The following is a 20,814-nucleotide window of genomic DNA, read 5'->3' as shown; positions in this document are numbered from 1 at the left end:
CTATATTTCTATCAGCTCTTCTGCAAAGGCTTAATAAGAAGTTATGAAATCTAAACTTAAATACCAAATCAATACAATTAATAATTGTGTAAGTGAAGTGAAAGACACTGATCAGAGACCTATGCTGTCTCCAGTTCTCAGCCAGCTGCACACTGTGGCACCTTTGATTCTGCTGGGCCTGGCCCACAGTTGTATCCCCAGAGCAGTGATCCTGCTGGGGTTGGGGCTGGGAGATTTGTGGAGAGGAGGGGTGGCCACGGGGGAGGCCAAGCTGGGATTGGGGGTGGTGGTGGTAGGGAGAGGATGGGAGGCCCTGGCAGAGGCTGGTGAAGGGAGGAAGGAGGCAGTAGCCCAGTGGCTCAGGAAGCAGCAACTGCAAAGGCAGCTGGGTTCTGGGGAGTGTCTGTGAGGTGCAGAGTTTGGCCCCTGGGGTCTGGTGGCTGGGTGAGGAGAGGAAGGAGTCTCAAATCCCACCTAAACAGACAATGAGAAATGAGACAACCAGTGGCTGAAGAATTACAAGAAGAAAGGCAGGGACTTGGGACTTGTAGGTAAACTCTGGGGGCGGGGAGGACAGCAGTGTTGGACAAGTGGTAGTCATGCCTCTCTGGAGGCTGTGGGCTTGGCCTCACTCTTGCCTTGAAGCAGGCACCATATAATTCTGCCTGGAATCTTTAATAGCAGCTTAGTTTAACCTTAAAGTCTAATTTATTTTCTTTGCTTTTTTTTTTTTTTTTTTTTTTTGCTTACAGTAATAGAAGAATTGGTGGGACAATCTGAAAGGATCTCTGGCTTCTTATTTTCTCATCACCCTGAGCTACAACCTGTGTGCTACCAGCTTAGATGATGGGACTTTGAAATTCTGGAAAGCAGATGCACATCATAAGGCCCCATGGCTTTGGGATTTCTCACATTCTTTTTAAAATGTAATTGTTACTAAGGTGTGTACAGTGATTTCACAATTCATGTAATGTGTACACTTGTCTTGTAGACAATGCCATCCTTTCCTGAGCTTTTTCCCAGTTTCTGTTTTTTTTGTTGTTGTTGTTGATTGTTTTTGTTTTTGTTCCTGACCTTCAGCTTGAACTCAGGATTGGGTGTTGCCCCTGAGTTTTTTGTAATCAAGGCTACTTTACCTCTGGAGCCCCAGCTCCTTTTATGGCTTTTTGGTTGTTAATTGGAGAGAAGAGTCTCAGAGATTTTCTCACTCCATCTGGTTTTGAACTGAGACCATCAGCCTCCTGAGTAGCTAGTATTCTAGGCCTGAGTCCCCAGTGTCCAGCTACTAAAGTGTTGGTTTCATCCTTCCCTGTTTGTGTTACAACTTTCCTTAACTCTTGGCACTAATACTACATATTGCTTGGCTCAAATCTGAATCGGTGGAACATGCTGTATTTTGAGGAAGGCAGGAATAGGAAACTGTAGGCCACAGGGACATATAAGCTAAACAAATCATTGGGAACATGGCATAAAGACAAATAAGTTTATTGCCAGTTGACTGTGTCATGTCTTTACTGTTAATTCTGCATGGCCTGTGGATGATGTTATACATATCCAAATGGTCATTGGCAGAAATAAGGTTTCTCATCCTGTTCTATAAACAAAACAAAAACCAACCAAAAAATACTACCTATGAGTCCAGCAATTTCCTCTAATTAGAGATCAGTATGCCCTAGTTTATGAAAAAATATCCATTATTCAAGTGCTGCTACTTTTTCTAACCACAAATATAATGAAATATGTAGTTGTCTGTAGAATTGCGTATGAACACCATCATTTTAATTCACAAAAAATTCAGACATTTAAATGTTTATTTATCTATTTTTTGTCAGATGTGGGGCTTGAACTCAGTGCCTGGGCACTGTCTGTGAGACTCTGTGCTCAACATAGTTAGCACTCTACCAATTGAGCCACAGAGACACTTCTGACTTCTGAGTTGTTAATTGGAGGTAAGAGTCTTATGGGTTTTTTTCTTCCTGAGCTGACTTAGAACTGTGATCCTCAGATCTCAGCATCCTGAGTAGCTGGGATTACAGGAATGAGCCACTGGCACCTGGCTTCAATACTCATTTTTAAAATGATGAACTGCTTGGTGCCTCTGGCTCACATATATAATCCTAGCTATAGTTAGGATTACAGGTATGAGAAACAAACACTAGGTGTGTGTTGTTCATGATGGTTTATATTGGCATGTTTTGATATTGTTTGTTTCTTATACTACATTGCTCTTATTTTTATTTTCACCTAGGTGGGGGTGATAGGTACTAGCCAGTGTTGAACCTTCTTTGGTTGAGATGGAGCCATGTGGAAGTTCTTGCCTATGGCATGAAATTGAAATCCTCCAGCTCTCAGCTCCCAGTGAACCTAGATGTATTCCATCACGCAGAGCCAGTGGTTGGGGAGCATTGCAGAAAAAACTACACTGGTCTTGAACTGATGTCCCAAATAGCTAGCTTTACAGGCATATGCCTTCAAAACCTTGTTGTATTCAATTTCACTTTGAAGTAGTGTTTGTACATACTTAGAGAGTACAATGATAACACACTACATGTTTAATATATAGAAGTCAATACAATTAGCAGGTTAATCTCCTAAAACATTGAAGCTAATGTATTTTGGTAACCTCCTGACTGTGCTAGTTATTTTAGAATATACCATAAACATGAATACAATGATGATGTGTACTAGAAGATTGAAAGTTTATAGAGATTGAGACAAGTTAGACTATGTGTAGTAAATATATATTTATCCATTGCTGCTCTGAAGTACATTATCATATATTCACTGTGACAATACCATCATATATTCACCATGACAATAATTTTCTTGCAGTGTAGAATTTTCCATTTCATAATCTGCCATCTTTTATCTTTTTTACATTCTCCTTATAAGTATGAATGCTTTCTTGTTTCTTATAATGTTTTGAAATTAAGATGGAATTAAAATTCGTTGAGTCTACTGTAATTATCTCATTTTTTTTGGTTTTGTGATGCGAAACATTAAGACCAAGGGTGCCTGAAAGTGATGCCAGCAGACTATATCACTAAATTTTATTCTAATTACCTCTTATTATTGTATTTTGATATAGGGTTTTATTGTTGCTGTTTAATAATATAGAGTGTGGTGAAGGTGGACTGAAACTTGCAACCCCACTGCCTCCAATAACAATGCTTTCTTACTAGGATCTGGAAGCACATAATTATCACTCTAGCTAACAGGAGGTTGAGACCTGAGATTTACTTCAGATAGCCTGAACAGGGAATTTTATGAGTCTCTCCTCTCCAGTTCAGTACAGAAAACTTGCAGTGAAACTGTAGCACAATTGATAGGGCACTACACGCAAGGGAAAAACACTCGGGATTGTCATATAGCCCCTGAGAACAAGCCCTAAAACACACATATGCACAGACACACATTCACCCACATACACACACACTCTCACACACATGTACACAAACAAAATTGCAGGCAATGTTGTACCTTAAATTCTTATCCAGGGGTTGGACAACAGTCCACTTATTTGTGAAGGTTTTCCTTGATTATTTTGAAGGAGGAGGATAGTTCATGGGACACAGATGACAAGACTTTAGTGAGGAATACTTTATAAATGACTAGCTTATAAAAAGAACAGGAGCACAGCTTTTATCTTTAAATAGTACATTCCTTCAACTATAGTATTTTTAAATAATAATCATTGAATTATGAGAAGACAATGCAGCACCTCTTCCCTTCTCCCCTTCCCCTCTGTCATAAAATATGACAAAATTATCAAAAATAGTCTTTTATCTTACAAGAATGAACACTTGTAAAAATGTCTGACTATATGTGTAATGTTTGTTTTTCAATACTTGTTTGATTTTCCCACCTCTAAGTACTTGCCTTTTTTCCAGATGACAGCACACAGGGGCAGCAAGAGCAAACAGATTAGGAAACAAAAACCTTACAATGTCCTAGGAAGTAGATGTCAAAAATAGATGCAAGAAGCACATGACAGGCTGAGAGGGCCATGAGACCCAAAATGATTTGTGCATTATGAGAGAAATAGTGACAAATAAGGCTTGGATCTGACCTAGGAAGGGCTCCTTGAGGCTGAGACCATGCCTGTATCTAGGCTTAGCTGAGGATGTTGGGAATTGACAATGTCCACATGTGGATATAGTGATGTGAGAGGGGAGATTTCAGTCTCCAGTTTGTCTTTGGGATGGTCTTATGTGACCAAACAGCTTAGATCATTGGGCTCTGAGAAATGACACTACCTACCTCACAATGGAATAGAATATAGAACTATGAGAGCCAAGCAACTGTAACTGACATTCAGCTCAAGCCAGCTCACTTGGCCTGTGGTGCAGGAACAAGAAAGATGTTCTTGTGTTGTTTTCAAAGTTCAAGAGACTCAGCTCTCAGGCATGAGAGGTATGAGTGCCTCACTCAATGCTGCAGACTTTGGATCAGTGCCAAATCACGAATCCAATGTCTCAGGCCTTTTTTATAAGAAGAAACCAAGGGAATCATAAGGCAACTCAGGCAAGTATAACTATAACAGGAAACCTATCTAATCTCATCCAGCCCACATTAGAAACTTCTTCTTGTGTGCTTTTATATGTGTATACTGAGAAAATATTTACTGTGTACTTTTCAATCCACTCTATTACAATTACTCAATTTGAAGGGTACTCCCACTTTCACATTTCAAAGATCCATTCTTTTTACCACCTCAGTGTGACAATGAATCAGCCCAAACCCTGAATGTGCCTTATAACATATGGATCCTGGACTCAGGCTTGCTGGAAATGCTGGTAATGGACCTGGTCCCTGACTACCAGAAAGGTGATCCTTTCTATGTTGGAAACTTCCTCTACCACTATAGAGAGTGGGGGACAATGGAGCAGTTGCTGGATATTCTGTTTAAAAAGTGAATGTTCCTAAGCCAGGTGCCAGTGGATCATGCCTGTAATCCTAGCTACTCAGGAGGCTGAGATCTGAGGACCATAGTTCAAAGCCAGCCTTGACAGGAAAGTCCATGAGACTCTTATGTCCAATAAACCACTAGAAAACCAGAAGTGGCGCTGTGGCTCAAGTGGGTGAGTGATAGCCTTTAACTGAAGAGCTAAAGGATATCACCCAAGCCCAGAGTTCAAGCCCCACAACCAACAAAAAAAGTGAGTATTCCTCTTTCAAACTCAGGGTTGATGAGACCCCCTGGCAGAGTATTGGTATACTTGGCACCTTTCTGAAACTGTTTCACTGGAGTCTGATCAAGGAGCTTGGCTAGAGACGAAGAAGTACACTCTCTGGCTAATTCCTTAGGACTGGGCTGCCAGAGCATTTCATTTGCCTCAGAAGCTAGTGGAGCCTTAGCAATTTGCTTGCTGAGAGACCAGCATTAAAGGAATGAGCCCGTGGCATCCAACGTCCACCCTCACCTAGAAAATCACTATCTTGGAGGCCTTTGAAGGAATATAGACAGAAGAAAGGATGCAACTGAAACTTGAATTGGGGGCTTGAGTGCTGTCCCATTTGTAACACTCTACCATTTGAGCCCCAGTTCTGGCCTTTGGCTGGTTAATTGAAGATTAGTGTCTTTGGAATTTTACAAACTAGACTGCGTTCAAACTGTGATTAGTAGAATTAGAGGCATGAGTCATTGTGCATTTATTTGGACAGATGCATATAAGCATCCTCACAGAATTTGCATGAAATTGTGTAAACATATCTCCACTTTTTGTCTGTCATGTTTACATTACCATGTGGGTCTTAGCCAGTCCCATGTGTGTCCTGTTAGTTCAGAAAAGGAGAAGCATAGAGTTAACTTCCTTCTCTCCTTCCATTGGTACAGATCCTACTACCATAACTGGAAGATGAACAAGTGAAGAAGTAAGTGGATGTTGGCACAAAAAGAAGTTCTGTCCTTGAAAACTGGGTATCTTTGAGGTTTCTGAATCAAAGCCAACTTTCTTCTTTGCACACAAGTTGTGATTTTCACCAGGGGGTTGAGTCTTGGCACTTCAGTGCATAGCAGATTACACAGTTGTGGATGTGGTAGTGGTTTGGGACTCTCATGGAAGACAGGGAGGGCTGTGTATAGCAAGTCAGATTCAGTGGGGAAACAACTTTCTCTTCCTATCACAGGGAGAATTTTAGAGAATTATATTTAAGAAATTTCTAGAAGTGATATTTTGAGGACCATCCTGCTTGCAGAAGTCTCTTCCCACTTCCCAACCTGCAAGTCCTGCAGAAAGAAGCTCTAGTACAAGGCTCAGGATGAGGAGGGTGGAATTTCATTTTCCTTGTCACCAAACTGCCCACAGCATCGTTTATTCCATCCTCCTTATGTGGATGGACTTCTACCCTGATGATTTCTATGAACCCAAGAACCATTGCACCCTAAAAGAACTTACACAGTATGTCAAGCTCAACATGCCCTCTTCAGACTTGCTCTTCCACTTACATATTTTTCTGGACCAGCTGGAGGAACACATGACCCATGAGACCAAGAAAAAGAGGAAGAAGTCCTTGTTTCAATGCCTCAGAGCTTGTGAGTAGGAATGGAACCTAGGTCTCTAGAGATGGGCCTGATTGGCCAACAGCCCTTAGTACTCTCCAGCTTGGCAAAATGTCCTTTTATGGATATTCTTTGCCGGTAATATGTTCTCTTTTTGAAAGAACTTGGAAGTATACATTCAGAAATACCCTACCTTCCCATCAGTGTTCAGTCCAAACTCAAGTTCTACAGCTTCCCCCATTAGATCCTCATGGAAGTTTAGTCACACCTTAACTTCTAGAGTCTACTCTAAGAATCTTGTACCTATTTCCATTCTCAGGTTTGCATCAACGTAGAGCAGCTCCTGCAGAACTACAGATAAATAACCTTCAGTGATGTAGTCTATGGGGACTGATGGAGATCAGAAGCCATCACTAATCTCCAGAAAGCATGTGAACATAGAGTTTTTTTTTAATTTGTAGAAAGGCCCAAGCAGGTTTTGAGTCCTATGGACATCCCACATGTGATGCAGGTGTACCTGCACATACCACCAAGGAAGAAGACGATCCAGAATGTCTTCCATTGATGTTCACAATCCAGCTAGATCAGCTCCAAACCAGTCAAAAAGAACACTTCTTGGTGTGCAGGGTAAATGTGTGCTAATGGAAAATGACCACAGTCTATGTTCAGTGAAACCAATAAGTGAGGTCCAAAATCTAGATTCAGTTGAAGAAAAGGAATCTTTCCTCAAAGAATACCCAGACCAATCTGTCCTCCTGCAGGGGATCCAATTTCCAATTGAGAAATTAGAATCTGTCCCTCTCTGGACTCAGGAAGAAAATCCTGTCTTTAATGAGGAAGTAGATCCCTTTGAGGACTCCGAGGCAGAATTTCTGCTGAAGGCAACTTAGAGGCCAATCTAGATTTAGAGATTCCTTTCCCTCTTCCTGGGAAAATCTTTATTTTTCTTTTTGTCCTGATTGTTGTAAAAGGTTCATTCTATTTATTTTTCTAACTTTATTAAAATGTCAATGTTTTTGATATATTCTAAAATTCATGAATCCTAAATGTTTCTTTTTAAACCTACAATCTGAAACATCGTGCATACATGTTCGGGGGGGGGGGAACAGAGAGTGACAGGGGGCTGTACAAGACAGCCTACTGCATATAATGGGAACTGTTAAATGTACAGGGAGTGGCAAGGAAGCAGGTCATGACTGCATGGGGTGATAAGGTGGCTACAAAAGGTCTAGGACATAGCAGATCAGATGTCCTAAAAATCTATTCTGTCAATTGTGACAAATGCCACAATATTTATAGTGGTCTGTGGGATGCTCTTCCAACAGTGAGTTCAAATCTGTATACATCTTCATTGTGCTTTGGGTAAATATGGAAGAAAAATTTGACTCCAGTAATATAAAATATTTGACAAATGAAAATATTTGACAAAATATATAGAAAATATGTATACTGGAAAGTAAAAGCCATCATCAATAGAAGAAAGAAAGTTTACATAGATAAAAAAACACAAAATCAGGAAGAAAAGAAACCACAATTAAATTAGTTATATGTTAATATGTGTTATATTCTTTATGTTATATATAGTATATTATATAATATATAAGATTATGATTTTTCAAACTACAAAGGCATTTAAATTTTTAGTCTAGTATTTTTTTCACAAAACATTAATGTAAAATATTATTGGGGATAGTAGGGATATAATTTGATTATAATTATATGAATATATATTTGTGCATTTCTAGATATAACATTGATTAAAAATAGATGAATAATTATATACATATATTTGTATATATCTGTCTAGGAAGTGAATATAATGAAACTGACTACAGTATGTATATAAAAGCAGCTATGAGTTGAGGCCATGAGACTCAATCCTGTAATCCCAATGATATGGGAAGCTGGGTTCTGAGTTTTAATCTCTCTTACCCCCTTGGCCTTAGATTTTCTGAGGAGGCCTGGGCCTTTCAGTGTAACAAAGAGACACATATGCAGTGGGATCACACTCCCTGACCCCAGAGGAAAGTCAGTAGAAATCAGGACAAGCTTCTTATGTTATGACAGTCTATTCAGTTCCTGTACCAAGATGGCCATCTGTAGAACATAAGATGGAAAGTTGGCATTCCCTCCAAAAGGGTCTAAAAAGAGCCTTCTGAACTATAGTATCTGACAATACTGAATTAAACCTTATTTCCCTTCCCAAGCTGCAAACACATAGAAATATATCAAGGGCTCAAGAGAGATGGGCAAAGATTTACAAATACATAAATTTACTCTGTTTTAGTAATTCAATGAAAATCATCAAAGGCATGTCTTTAATTTTTCTTTTTTCTTTTTAAAAGGAAATGGAAACATACTCTGAGTGTATCAGGAACTGGGTGACAGTTTGGTTGCTGAATTGTTGAATGCACTCCTGAGCAAAGGAGACACATATATTGGGGAAATTGTGTGGGGTTGGGTGTCCTCACACAGCTTTACAAAACAATAGCCATAACTTCTATGATGTCACAGTCACCTTTGCCATAGCAGCAAATAAGTGTCAAACACTGATTTTTCCCTGAAGTAGACTCAACACCACCAAATGGCACAAAGAATAAGAGGGAATGATTACTAGCCACCAGACTTCAGCTTGAGAAGCTGTCCTGACCAGAAGCTAGGATAAATTGAGCTGGAGAAGGCTAATCTCCATGTAAGGCTCCTGAGCACTAAGGACTAGGCACTATTACAGGTATTGGAGAAACAGAAGTGAATATGGCTCTCTCCTCACCAATTTCATGCTGAAAAGAAAACCAGAAATCATAATGATACTTTCTGTAAATCAGAGACACGAAATTGGTGGTTTTGTGGCAACAACTTCACATTGGGGATGGGGAGAGACATCCCTAAAGAGGAGATAGTTGATATGAGAGCCATCATCCAGGCAATTATCTAGGAGCAAGTTTTCTTTCATTATTTCTTTTTTTGGTTCCGGTCGTGGGGCCTGAACTCTGGGCCTGGGCGCTGTCCCTCAGCTCTTCAGCTCAAGGCTCTACCACTTGAGCCACAGCGCCACTTCCAGCTTTTTTCTTTTTGCTCATGTGGTGCTGAGGAATTGAACCCAGGGCCTCATGCATGCAAGGCAAGTGCTCTACCACTGAGCCACCTTCCCAGCCCTAGGAGCAGGTTTTCCAGGCAGTAAGAACAGTAAGTACATCCCCCATTGATGGGAATGGACCTGACTTGCTTCAGAAAAGGAAAACAGCACTGACATGCTTGCTTGTGAAATAAGAATGGAAGGGTACAATGAAGAAAAGAGAAATCAGAAATGAAGATAGAAATAAATTAGATATTTATTGGATGCTGCAGGTTACAAGAAGAAAAGTTATGATTTTAGTTTAAATCTGACGTGACCCACTGGAACCAAAGTAGTCAAACATATGGGTCTCTCGTGTCTCATAACTGGAATCCTAGTTACTCAGGAGGCTGATATCTGAGATTCAGGTTTGAAGCAAGCCCAAAGGAAATTTGGTAAGACTGATCTCCAATTAAACACCAAAAATATGGACATGAAGCTGTGATTCAGCTGGTAGACCACTAGCCTTGAGGAAAAAACTAAGGGACAGCACTCAGGCCCCAGGTCCAAATCCAAGGACTTCGCAAAACAAAGAAGCCAACAAATAAATTTTGGTGCTGTCATTCATCATTTAGCATTCTAGTTCAATATATTTGGTATTAGCCTTGGAATTATATCCTTAGCAAATGCTCTCCCGGATATTTTGCTTCATTACCAGTTTTCAAAGTCCTGGCATCACCACTGTCTCCTCCCAGTTAACATAGCAGTGTACCACTAGAAATTTGAAAATTTATTTTATTAATCACAAGAATTCCTATCATCTATCCACATACATGAAATGAATAGTAGCCACATTCCACTACTCTGAATATTTTTAATCCCCCTTTGAGTTAATTACCATTAAGGCTTAAAAACTCTAGAGTGGTTATCAAATTAATTCAACAGTCATCATTCTTCCACCCAATCTTGTAACATAAGTTTATAAAACTAGAGAGTATATGAAAGTGTACACATGATACCTTCTAACTATAATACTCTCAAGAAGTAGGGTTTTACAGAAACATCCTGATTGCATTGCCAAAGCAAAGGATAAGAGATTTAATTAAGCTACCTAACATCTCAGAAGGAAAATGCTATTGGCTTTAGAACAAATTCATTAGCCTGGAACTGAGGAAATTAGTTTCAGAAATGCCAGAGGCAAAGGGTATTATTCAAATCACCTTATCATGAGGCACAAGCAGCCTGTCTAGATCAAACTTCAAGGAAAAAAAGGGATGAATGAAAAGCAATTAATGCTTCTAAAACAAGCCAGTTGGTGGTGGTTCATGCTTTTTATCCTAGATACTTAGAAATCTAAAATGAAAGGATCTCAATTCAAAGACTGGCCAGGAAGAAAACCTTCCTCTCTGCAACCAGCAGACAGGAAGCATCAGCTCTGGGCCTGAAGCCCAGCAGGATGGCCTCTGCCCACAGACACACAAGACCACCCGCATCTAAAATATTATCAAATACATTCAAATAGTATCTTCTGTTTGGGAGATAACATTTAAAAGATGCATCAAAAACATTTCACTGAGTTCCAGTTAAAAAAGGAAGAGTGAAAGTGGAAATATGTACTCACTCACTGAAAGCTAAGTCACTGACTAGAATGATGTTAATAGGGCTAGAGGCCTATTTGGTAACTTATTCATTCAACCATCTTTCCTCACAACTTGTCAGTCAGCCTGAATAGTGAGATTTTTGGTTTTTTGTTTTTATTTTTTGTGCACATATTGTACAGAGGGGTTACAATTACATGGGCAAGATAATGAGTACATTTCTTATCAAGCATTGCAGCCTCCTCCTTTGTTTACCCTTCATATGACTTCCCAGTCTCCCCTTGCTCCCCCAATCCCCCCCCCCCGCACCAAAGTTGTAAAGTTCGTTTTCGACATGACAACTTGTACTTTTCATTGTAGCAACAGGTCCACCTGTATTCTTTTTTTTTTTTTTTTTTTTTTTTTTTTTTTTTTTTTGTCGGTCGTGGGGCTTGAACTCTGGGCCTGGGCGCTGTCCCTCAGCTCTTCAGCTCAAGGTGAGCGCTCTACCACTTGAGCTACAGCGCCACTTCTGGTTTTCTGGTGGTTTATTGGAAGTGGTTTTTTGGTGGTTTATTGGAGATAGGAGTCTCACTGTCTCTCCTGCCCGGGCTGGCTTTGAACCGCGATCCTCAGATCTCAGCCTCCTGAGTAGCTAGGATTACAGGCGTGAGCCACCAGCGCCCGGCTCCACCTGTATTCTTAAACGACTTGTTTTTCCCCATCTCCTCCACAAATTATACCGACATCAAATATAGTGAAAGCAGGGGTTAAACTGAGATTTTTGAATGAAATGTGTGTGAGCATGTAGCTTGTGAAAGTAGTAATGAAAAGCTAGGCACTGGAAGCTCAGGCCTGTAAAACTAGCTACTCAGAACGCTGAGATATGAGGAACTCAGTTCAAAGACAACTGAGCAAAAAAGACTCTTACCTCCTGTAAGATTAAATTAAAAGAAAGCTGAGCTGTGCTTCAACTGGTAGAGTGCTAGCATCACATACAAAAGCTAAGGGACAGTATTTAGGTCCTGAATTCACGCCCCATACTCAAAGCTCTCATACACAAAATAAGCATGTCAACACCACAGTATATGCATATGTTAGCAAGAGATGTAGATGAATGGGATGATGACATCATTTACCTCACCTTTAGTCTCAAGCATTCTGTGTAGCATAGCTCAGTGTGTGAAAAGCCCTAGTGTGTGAAAAGTCCTGTATATGCCTTTATCTGATTGGGAGAAGGGAAGGGAAATAACAAAATGCTGAAAGAAGTACAAAAGGTGACCCATTGCAACAATGATACTCACAGTACACTATGGCAGAAATTAACTTTACAATGTAAGGGGGGGAGTGGAGGGAAGGGACAGAGGGTGAAAAACACTGGAGTAGGTACCAATGTTCAATGAGAAGTGTTACTTAATCATGTAAATGTAACCCCTCTGTACAGCATCTTTATAATAAAATTGATTTTTAGAAATATAAAAATTAAAAAAGGTTTTTTCATAAAAATCTCAAGCTGATACTAACAGAACTTCTGAGTTCATGTCAAAGTGTTTTTTTAGGACTTTCAAGAAGCTAGTACTAAGTACATATAACCACAATTAAGTGATAATGAGAAAAGTAGTGCTTTTTATTGTATTATATAAATAAAGAAAAATTTTTTTTCATTTCTGTTTACATGGAATTCATGTTTGTGATCTGCATTGTTCCCAAGTCAGACTAATCTCTTGTCCTTAGCTTTCTTTGGTATGTATAGCCTGGACATGTAGTCTGAGGTAGAAGAATTATTCTTTGTTCAACTTGGAGGTCTAGCATAAAAGCCTTCCTCCCTGGGCAGGAGGAGGAGGAGGAGGAGGAGGAGGAAGTTAATAAAACCAAACCAGTGAGAGAGAAAAATTGAGAGAGCAAGGGAAGGAGTGACATTTCAAAAAAGAAATGTATCCTGACCTGACTTATATGACTGTAACCTCTGTGTAACTCACCTTGATAATAATAATACAAAAGAAAAAACAGAAATATAGTGCTGGAGGCATAACCCAAATGGAAGATCAGACTAATATGTATGTGATACCAAGTTCAAACCCCATCATCAATTTCCCCTTCAAAAAATGGCTCTTCTCATCACTTGTGCTTTCCCTAGCTTATGAAAGGGGGTGCAAACAGTTAAAGAGAGAGAAAGGTAATCTGTCAGGAACAGAACTGTACTTGCAATGAGCAGTACTTGCTAGAACACATGTTGACTAGAACACATGATGACTCTATGTTTTCTGAAATAACAGACCTAGTTGGGCTTGAATACAGGCTCCACTGTATACTAGCTGGGGACTCAAAATTAACTAAACTCTCTGGATCTCAAATTCTTCACAGGTAAAGTGAGCATAACAATACTTATATCACGGGATTATGAGATCTGGATGTCATCAAACATGGAGCGGGTTTTATTTTAGGTGTGTGTTCAACACTCAAACACTGCTGGAAGGAGTATAAACTGGCATGATGTTTACTATATTACTTAACAGTAATACAACAACTACTACAGACTCACTCCTGTAATCTTACTTACAAAAGGTTCTAAGCCTGGACAGGAAACTGGAGCAGACTCATCTCCAATGAGCTCTAAAAAAGCTTGAGGTGGAGTTTGGTTCAAGTGGTAGAGTGCTTGACTTAGCATAAACCTCAGGAACAGTGCCCAGACCCTTAGTTCAAGCCCTAGGACCAACACAAGCACACACACACACACACACACACACACACACACACACACACACACACACTAAATTTTGTATGTTCCTATCATCCCACTTAATACTTTCCCTCTTCCAAGTTCACCAGTTGTTGTTTTTTTTTGTTTGTTTTAAAAGGGACTTGCTGTGTAGCTCAGACTGCTCTTAAACTTACAATCCTCGTGGGTGCTGGGATTACAGGCATGCCTACCATAATTGGCTTCACTCAGTAACTTTATTTATTATATTTTCTGCAAGAAATCCATTCATACTTATGAAGATATATGGCTTAAAGCTGTTCACAGTAATATTCTACTGGACAAAATGTAAACAATATAGCTGGACATGGTAATATGCAACCACATGGTAATGCCAGCCAATACTCAGGAGAATAAGGAGTTGAGGAAAGCTTGGTCTACACTGCAGAACCTGGTCTCCAAGTGAAAGAAATTCTAAAAATATTAATCTACTATGAAGTACACAATATGTTAAATTTATGTAATGGAACAAATAGATCATTGTTAATGGAAATAAAATCTTGGCAGAAATTATAAATACATACATATGTATATATATTTAAATTTGGAGAAATAAAATTTCAAGTGGTATTATCTGAATCTTTCAGTCTACTTGTCACCTACCTATTTACCAACACATTGATTTCTGTTTAGTCTTCACAAAACACTGTTCTCTCACATTAGTACAAAAAAATTGCAAAACAAAAAATACATTATCATAAATACAAATGTAGTTTAATCCCTACTATAAGAATTTGGAGAAAACTTGCATTCAGTTAATGGCATTGAATATTGTTCAAGAAGGGGAGTCTAGGAGAATGTTGACTCTGTGTGTGTGTGTGTGTGTGTGTGTGTGTGTGTGTGTGTGTGTGTGTGTGTGTGTGTGTGTGTTCCATGAGTAAATAATGGAGTTAGAAGTCGACCTATTATTCTTGCTTAGTCTTTTTGCTCAAAGCTGACACTACCACTTGAGCCACATCTCCACTTCTCGATTTTGGTTTCTTAATTGGAGAAATATCTCAGATTTTTCTGCATGGGATGATTTAAACCTGAATCCTCACTTTTTGACCTCTAAAGTAGCTAGGTTTTTAAAACATGAGCCACTGGTGGATAGCAACTACATTAACATTTTTGCATGTTTGATGAACTTTAAAGTAAAACATATATGTTACTTTTGAGAATGGCAGGAAAGAGTAATAAATGTCTAACAGAATTTAAAACATACAAAGCTGAGAATGGCAACTAGCTGAGAATAGGATGGAATAAATCAAAATTTCCTATAACAGTTTTCAGTCTGTGCACAGAAATGATTGCATTGTTGGAGGCCAAGGCCATCAGATAGCTGAGCTCCAGCTGGCTGCTATGCTCATGAGGCCAGCTAGTGCTATTCACAAGAATGTGATGTTGTTGGATGGCAAGGATCAGCTTCAAGTTCGGAACCTGGAATGTTTCTATTAATCTAGAAGGGGAAATATACCAGGACCCAATGACTGGGTATGTGGTTAGTGGTAGAATGCTGGCCTAGCATGCATGATACACTTGATTTGATTCCTCAGTATGATGTAAGCAGAAAAACTGGAAGTGGTGCTGTGGCTCAATTGGTAGTGTGCTAGCCTAGAGCAAGAGAAGTTTAGAGAGAGTGCCCAGGCCCTGATTTCAAGCCCCCAGTGCTGGCAAAATTAAAAACAAATCAAACCAACCAAGCACAAAATGCTGTTTGTTGAAATAAATATGTTGAAGAATTCTTTATGTTCACTAGAAAATTGTGCTGTTGGGCATTCATAATGAACTTTGTTATGAAAAATTAAAGTAAATTAATGAAATATTATCTGGCATTGTTCAGGGCATAGTGAGATCTAAAAATGATTGCTGCGTATGGTTACTTGACATAACAACATTAGAGATACACTTGCCAGATTGTGATTTTTTTTCAGTATACAATTGTGGGATTTTTTTCTTTTTCAAAATAACTTTACTGCCGGGTGCCAGTGGCTCACACCTGTAATCCTAGCTACTAAGGAGGCTGAGAATTGAGGTTCTCTGTTCAAAGCCAGTCCAGGCAGGAAAGTCTGTGAGACCCTTATCTCCAACTAAAGGTTCAGAAAATGTGAAGTGGCACTGTTGCTCAAGTAGTAGAGTGCTAGCCTTGAGCTGCAGAGCTTAGGGACAATGCCCAGACCCAGAGTTCAAGCCCTACAGCCATCAAAAAATAATAATAGTAATAATATTAATTTTATTGTTACTATTAAGGTTTTATATATAAAGGCTACCATTTCATATGTTTGTTTCTTTGATAAAAGAAACGCATATCCATCTTCATTGCCAACAGTTGCTATATATTTATTCAAATACACACATACACACATACAAACACGTGTAGTATAAAGACCCAGGCAGTCTGCAAGGAAATATTTTAATAGGAATTCCATAAAATATTGTCTGCTGAGATCTGACTTGAATTTATAGTAATATCTAGCTGCTTCCACCCCTGGACAAGTCATCATCATTGGTGAAGATGTTGCCATTTGAATTTAGAATGCCCCAGAAAGACCTGTGTTAAAGAAAAATGATTTACTATTTCCTGAGAATACCTGAATATTTCCTCTGGAGATTAAGTTCTTCAGAGTGAAACCCATGAGAACATAGACTCTCATCTTCTTTTATCTTTAATCATTCTAAGTCAAAAACTTTTCTCTTTGACATACTCTCCACTTTCACATTGTCTTGTCACAGGCCACCAAAGCAATAAAACCAACTGAACATACCCTGAAATCTTTGAACTTGTAAATCTGAGTAAGCTGCTTAATAAATGGACAATATCATTATTATGGTAGGTTATTAAGCTAACACAGAAGTCTAGTCTTTCTAACAATGTAGAATATATTAAAATGTGCTTCATATTGTATTTTGTGTTTTTGTTTCTGTTAGTCCTAGGGCTTAAACTCAGGACCTGGATGGTGCTTTTGTGTTCTAGGCCAGAGCTTGACATACAATCTGAACTGAACTCCATTTCCCCTGGTGGTTAATTGGAGATGAGAATCTAATGAAGTTTCCTACTTAGGCTGGCTTTGAACTGTGATCTTAGGATCTCAATCTCTTAACTAGCTAAGATTACATCCTTGAACTACCAGTGCCTAACCATGTTGCATATTTTGTGTAATTCCAATTTCCAGCATTGTGTAGATGCTCTTACTACAATATATTTTAAAAAGTAACCCTGTTTCCATTGTATTTGATGATGGTATAATTTGTGTGTGGGGGGGGGAAGGGAACAAACAAATTGTTTAAATAGGGATACAGATGGACCTATTGCAACAGTGAGATGTACAAGACGTTATGTAGAAAAATGAACTTTACAACTTTGGCACAGGAGTGGGGAGCGGGGTAGGGGAGATAGGTAGGGATGGTAAGGGGAAACAAAGGAGGAGGCAACAATGCTTGATAAGAAATATACTCATTACCTTGCCCATGTAATTGTAACCCCTCTTTATGGTATTTTCACAGTAAAAAAAACCTTAAAACATGGATATTTGTAAAGTTTATAATAAAGAATGTTCAGCCTTTACAAAATGTATGCAAAATCTATGCTAAACTATTGATATTTACTGTACCTTTCCTGCAATCAGTTTGATATAGTTTAATATTTGTCATGCCAAGTTTTTCTATATTCTACTGGAGATTTACTTTTTCATGTATGTTTATATATGTATATGTACATGTATCTACCTATCTATCTATCTATCTATCTATCTATCTATCTATCTATCTATCTATCTATCTATCTATCTATCTATCTACATATCTATCTATCTACATATCTATCTATCTATATCTATATATTCTGTATTCTCTCTCTCTATATATATATTCCAATGTGGATAAATAGACTTGAAACTTTGCTTTGTTATTCTGTTCGGAAGCTGAAACTGGTCAGCTCATTCTGTGACAATATCTGTGCTCATTCTCATCATTCCTTTATTTACCACACAATCTGCCTTCTAAAACCAGCTTCATTTCCTAGGTAAGGTTACCAATCAGTCCAACCAATATACACCCAGAGGCTTTTAATAAAGCAAGCTTTAAGGAAGGAAGATAACATGAAGTGACAACTACAGAATTTCTACAGAGACCTGACATCGTTCACATTTCTGCCTTCCTTCTCTTCTCATACTTCAGAAAGCATTGACTAACCCTGTAAATATACTGCATTTATCACTTAAGGATCAGTGTTTTTTTTTTCCAACCCAAAACCTTCTTTTCCATGATTTTTAACATAAACTTTTAGGACTTTTTTTGATTCTGATAGGATTCCATTGAAAACGAAGCCAAGTATATCAAGAAAGCCAATGTTTTCAACTCACAGTACTAAACAAAAGAGGGAGAAAATGAAGGTTAGCTATATATGTTAAGCACAAATATAGGCAATATCAAGATATTTTGAAATTGTATATTTTTACTGGATAAAGTGGCTCAAACCTGTAATATTATCTGCCTGGAAAACATAGATTAGAGAATTCCAGTTCCAGGCAAGCACAGACAAAAAAAGTTTCAGAAACTCTAACCATTTGCTGGGTGCAATGTGTTTTGCTTGTTCAAGCAGGCCCAGGCATAGTGATACTACCTCAAAATAAGCAATCAAATTACATTCTGCAGTTATGGCAGTAGTAGAGATGCTGTTTCACAAGTATAGAGTTTTGGGTTCAATCTTCCAGCACTGCTAGGCATTTAAGTGTGTGACCGGGCAAGAATTTGGCATGTGTAAGGTCAAGATTTCACACTCTTTTTACAAGCTCTAATAAAACCTTTACCTCTTTTGGTATTTAAAAAAAAATATACCATAACTTCCATGCCCAAACCAAATAATTTCCTATCAGAGCTTTTCTCCTATCCGTTAACGAATATGTTATGTGTTGGATACTGTCCCAATGAAATCACACTAAAGATAAAAAATCCATTGCCTTAGAAAGTGACTGCATTTGGAAACAGAATCTCAAAGGTAGCATTTAAGTTGAAGTCTCCTCCAAGAAAAGCAGAAGGCCTTGAATATTCCAAGGAAAGAGGACTCTGAAGAAGCCAACTCTGATCTTGGAGTTTTAGTTCCACCAACTCAGAGGCAATGTATTTACAGTGTTAATGCTACCCAATCTGTGGTAGTGTGTTATTACAATTAATAACAAATGTGGAATCTATAAGACATGAAAAGTCATTGACTCTTGGGGTCCATGACTCATCTTTACAATGCTAGTGATTAAGAAGGATGAGACATGGGGGATAATGCTTTTCAGGCTAGTAGGAAAATTCATGAATACTATCTCCAATTAACTATAAAAATTTCTGGGCTGGAGACATGGTTCAAATGGTAGACTGATTATTGTTAACAAACAGAGAACATGAGGTATGTTCAAGCCCAAATTGGGAGAAAGAAAAAGTCCTTAGAATACTGTGAGAAACAGAGCTATGAATAGGAAAGCAGAAACAAAAGAAATAAACATTGATACAGACAGACCTTCCCAATGTCAAATATGGCACAAACTCTAATATTTAGGGTTTTCCTTCCTATACAGTAGAAATAAATGGTAGTTTGATTTGACAAAACTAAAGTGTAAAACTGTATGCAATAAACAATCACATTACTTTTATGTTTCCATAATTTAAATTTCCTACAAATTTATAGAATAGTGTAGCTTTGGAAAATCAATAAATGTTGCATTTTCATATAGGATTACATATCCTTTTAAGTGTTGTCTAAAACTGATCTACACTGAAATAATTGCCATTGTACCTTTCTCAAGATTCCAAATGTTTATATTTTCTACTGACCTTCCACAAAAATCATACCCCAAACATAACTTTTTAGTTTGTTCATGCAATCATAGAAACATAAACATATGGCCCAAAATGTTAATTACTTTTATCTGCTGTCATTAATGTAGTATAACTAATACAATTAAGTATATACCTTGAGAGAAATAAGATTCTTCCTTCTAAATACAGATTTGCAGGCATACACGTGCCCACGCGCACACACACACACACACGTGCACACACACACACACACACACACACACACACACACACACACACACACACACACACATTTACCATTCTGACTCAGGTTAGGTTCCTGACATTGAGTATCAGACAATGATCTAATAATCAAACTTTCCTGCCCAGATATAAAATACATTCATAATTCCACACATACAAAAATACCAGATCATTCAAAATAATGAGAATATTTAAAAGAACCATCCAGCTCCTGAGCCATTTACTCCCTGATTTCATTCATTCATGATGATTCATTTTTCATATAATAATTAAAAATCTTTCTGAGTCTCTGATTAGCAGACAAAAATATGCTATCATATAATAGAAAATGTAGGTAAAATTACTTGTCCCTAGGTAATCTTTAATATATCTTATCAAAGACTTCTGTTTCCTTCTTGCAGAGTCTGTTTCCGGCATTTTACCATCATGTCTAATATTAAATTACAAAGGACATGCCATATTCCTTAATTCATTTTTCCTAAAGGTTACGCTATGGAGTTGAATCTGATTTGTTTGCGTATTCTAAATTAAATATTCTCAACAACTTGAATTATTGTTGGTGTTACTCCTAAGCCATTTGAAACATCAAAAAGAACTGGAAATTCACTTGGCAATGATTTGTGACTGGCAGTAATGGTTGTGGGGGGATGAAGGACTTGAATTATCTAGAGTACCTTAAAAATGGTACTGTTCTTTAAAGGGATGATCGTTTAGTAAGCTTTTAAAGTGTGGTTTTCTTATTTCATCTAACAAGATAAAAGTATGCTTTTCATCACATTCTTGCCTGCAAAGCAGTAGAATTATTTCCTTTGTACAGTTTATGCCCAGCTGCTACTGTAGTGAAACCCACAAACAACTGCACAGCTGTGTTAGCTGCTCTAGATTTTGAAAATTT

At 38.2% G+C, this 20,814-nt stretch overlaps 1 long non-coding RNA gene across 1 annotated transcript in view; it reads left to right on the top strand.

The window, feature by feature from the left end:
• The window catches only part of LOC138821257 (uncharacterized), a 76,540-nt gene extending 74,232 nt beyond the window's left edge, over positions 1-2,308 (top strand). The window contains exons 4-6 of the long non-coding RNA XR_011370104.1: positions 753-941; positions 1,833-1,949; positions 2,249-2,308. This is a non-coding gene — a long non-coding RNA (uncharacterized lncRNA). The remainder of the gene's footprint in view (positions 1-752; positions 942-1,832; positions 1,950-2,248) is intronic.
• Positions 2,309-20,814: the final 18,506 nt, after the last annotated feature.

Source organism: Dipodomys merriami, unplaced genomic scaffold, assembly GCF_024711535.1.
Source record: "Dipodomys merriami isolate MVZ:Mamm:240054 unplaced genomic scaffold, mDipMer1.0.p SCAF_901, whole genome shotgun sequence".
Taxonomy (NCBI): Eukaryota; Metazoa; Chordata; class Mammalia; order Rodentia; family Heteromyidae; genus Dipodomys; species Dipodomys merriami.
Note: the sequence above shows the minus strand (reverse complement) of the source record. Positions and strands in the feature narration are given on the sequence as shown.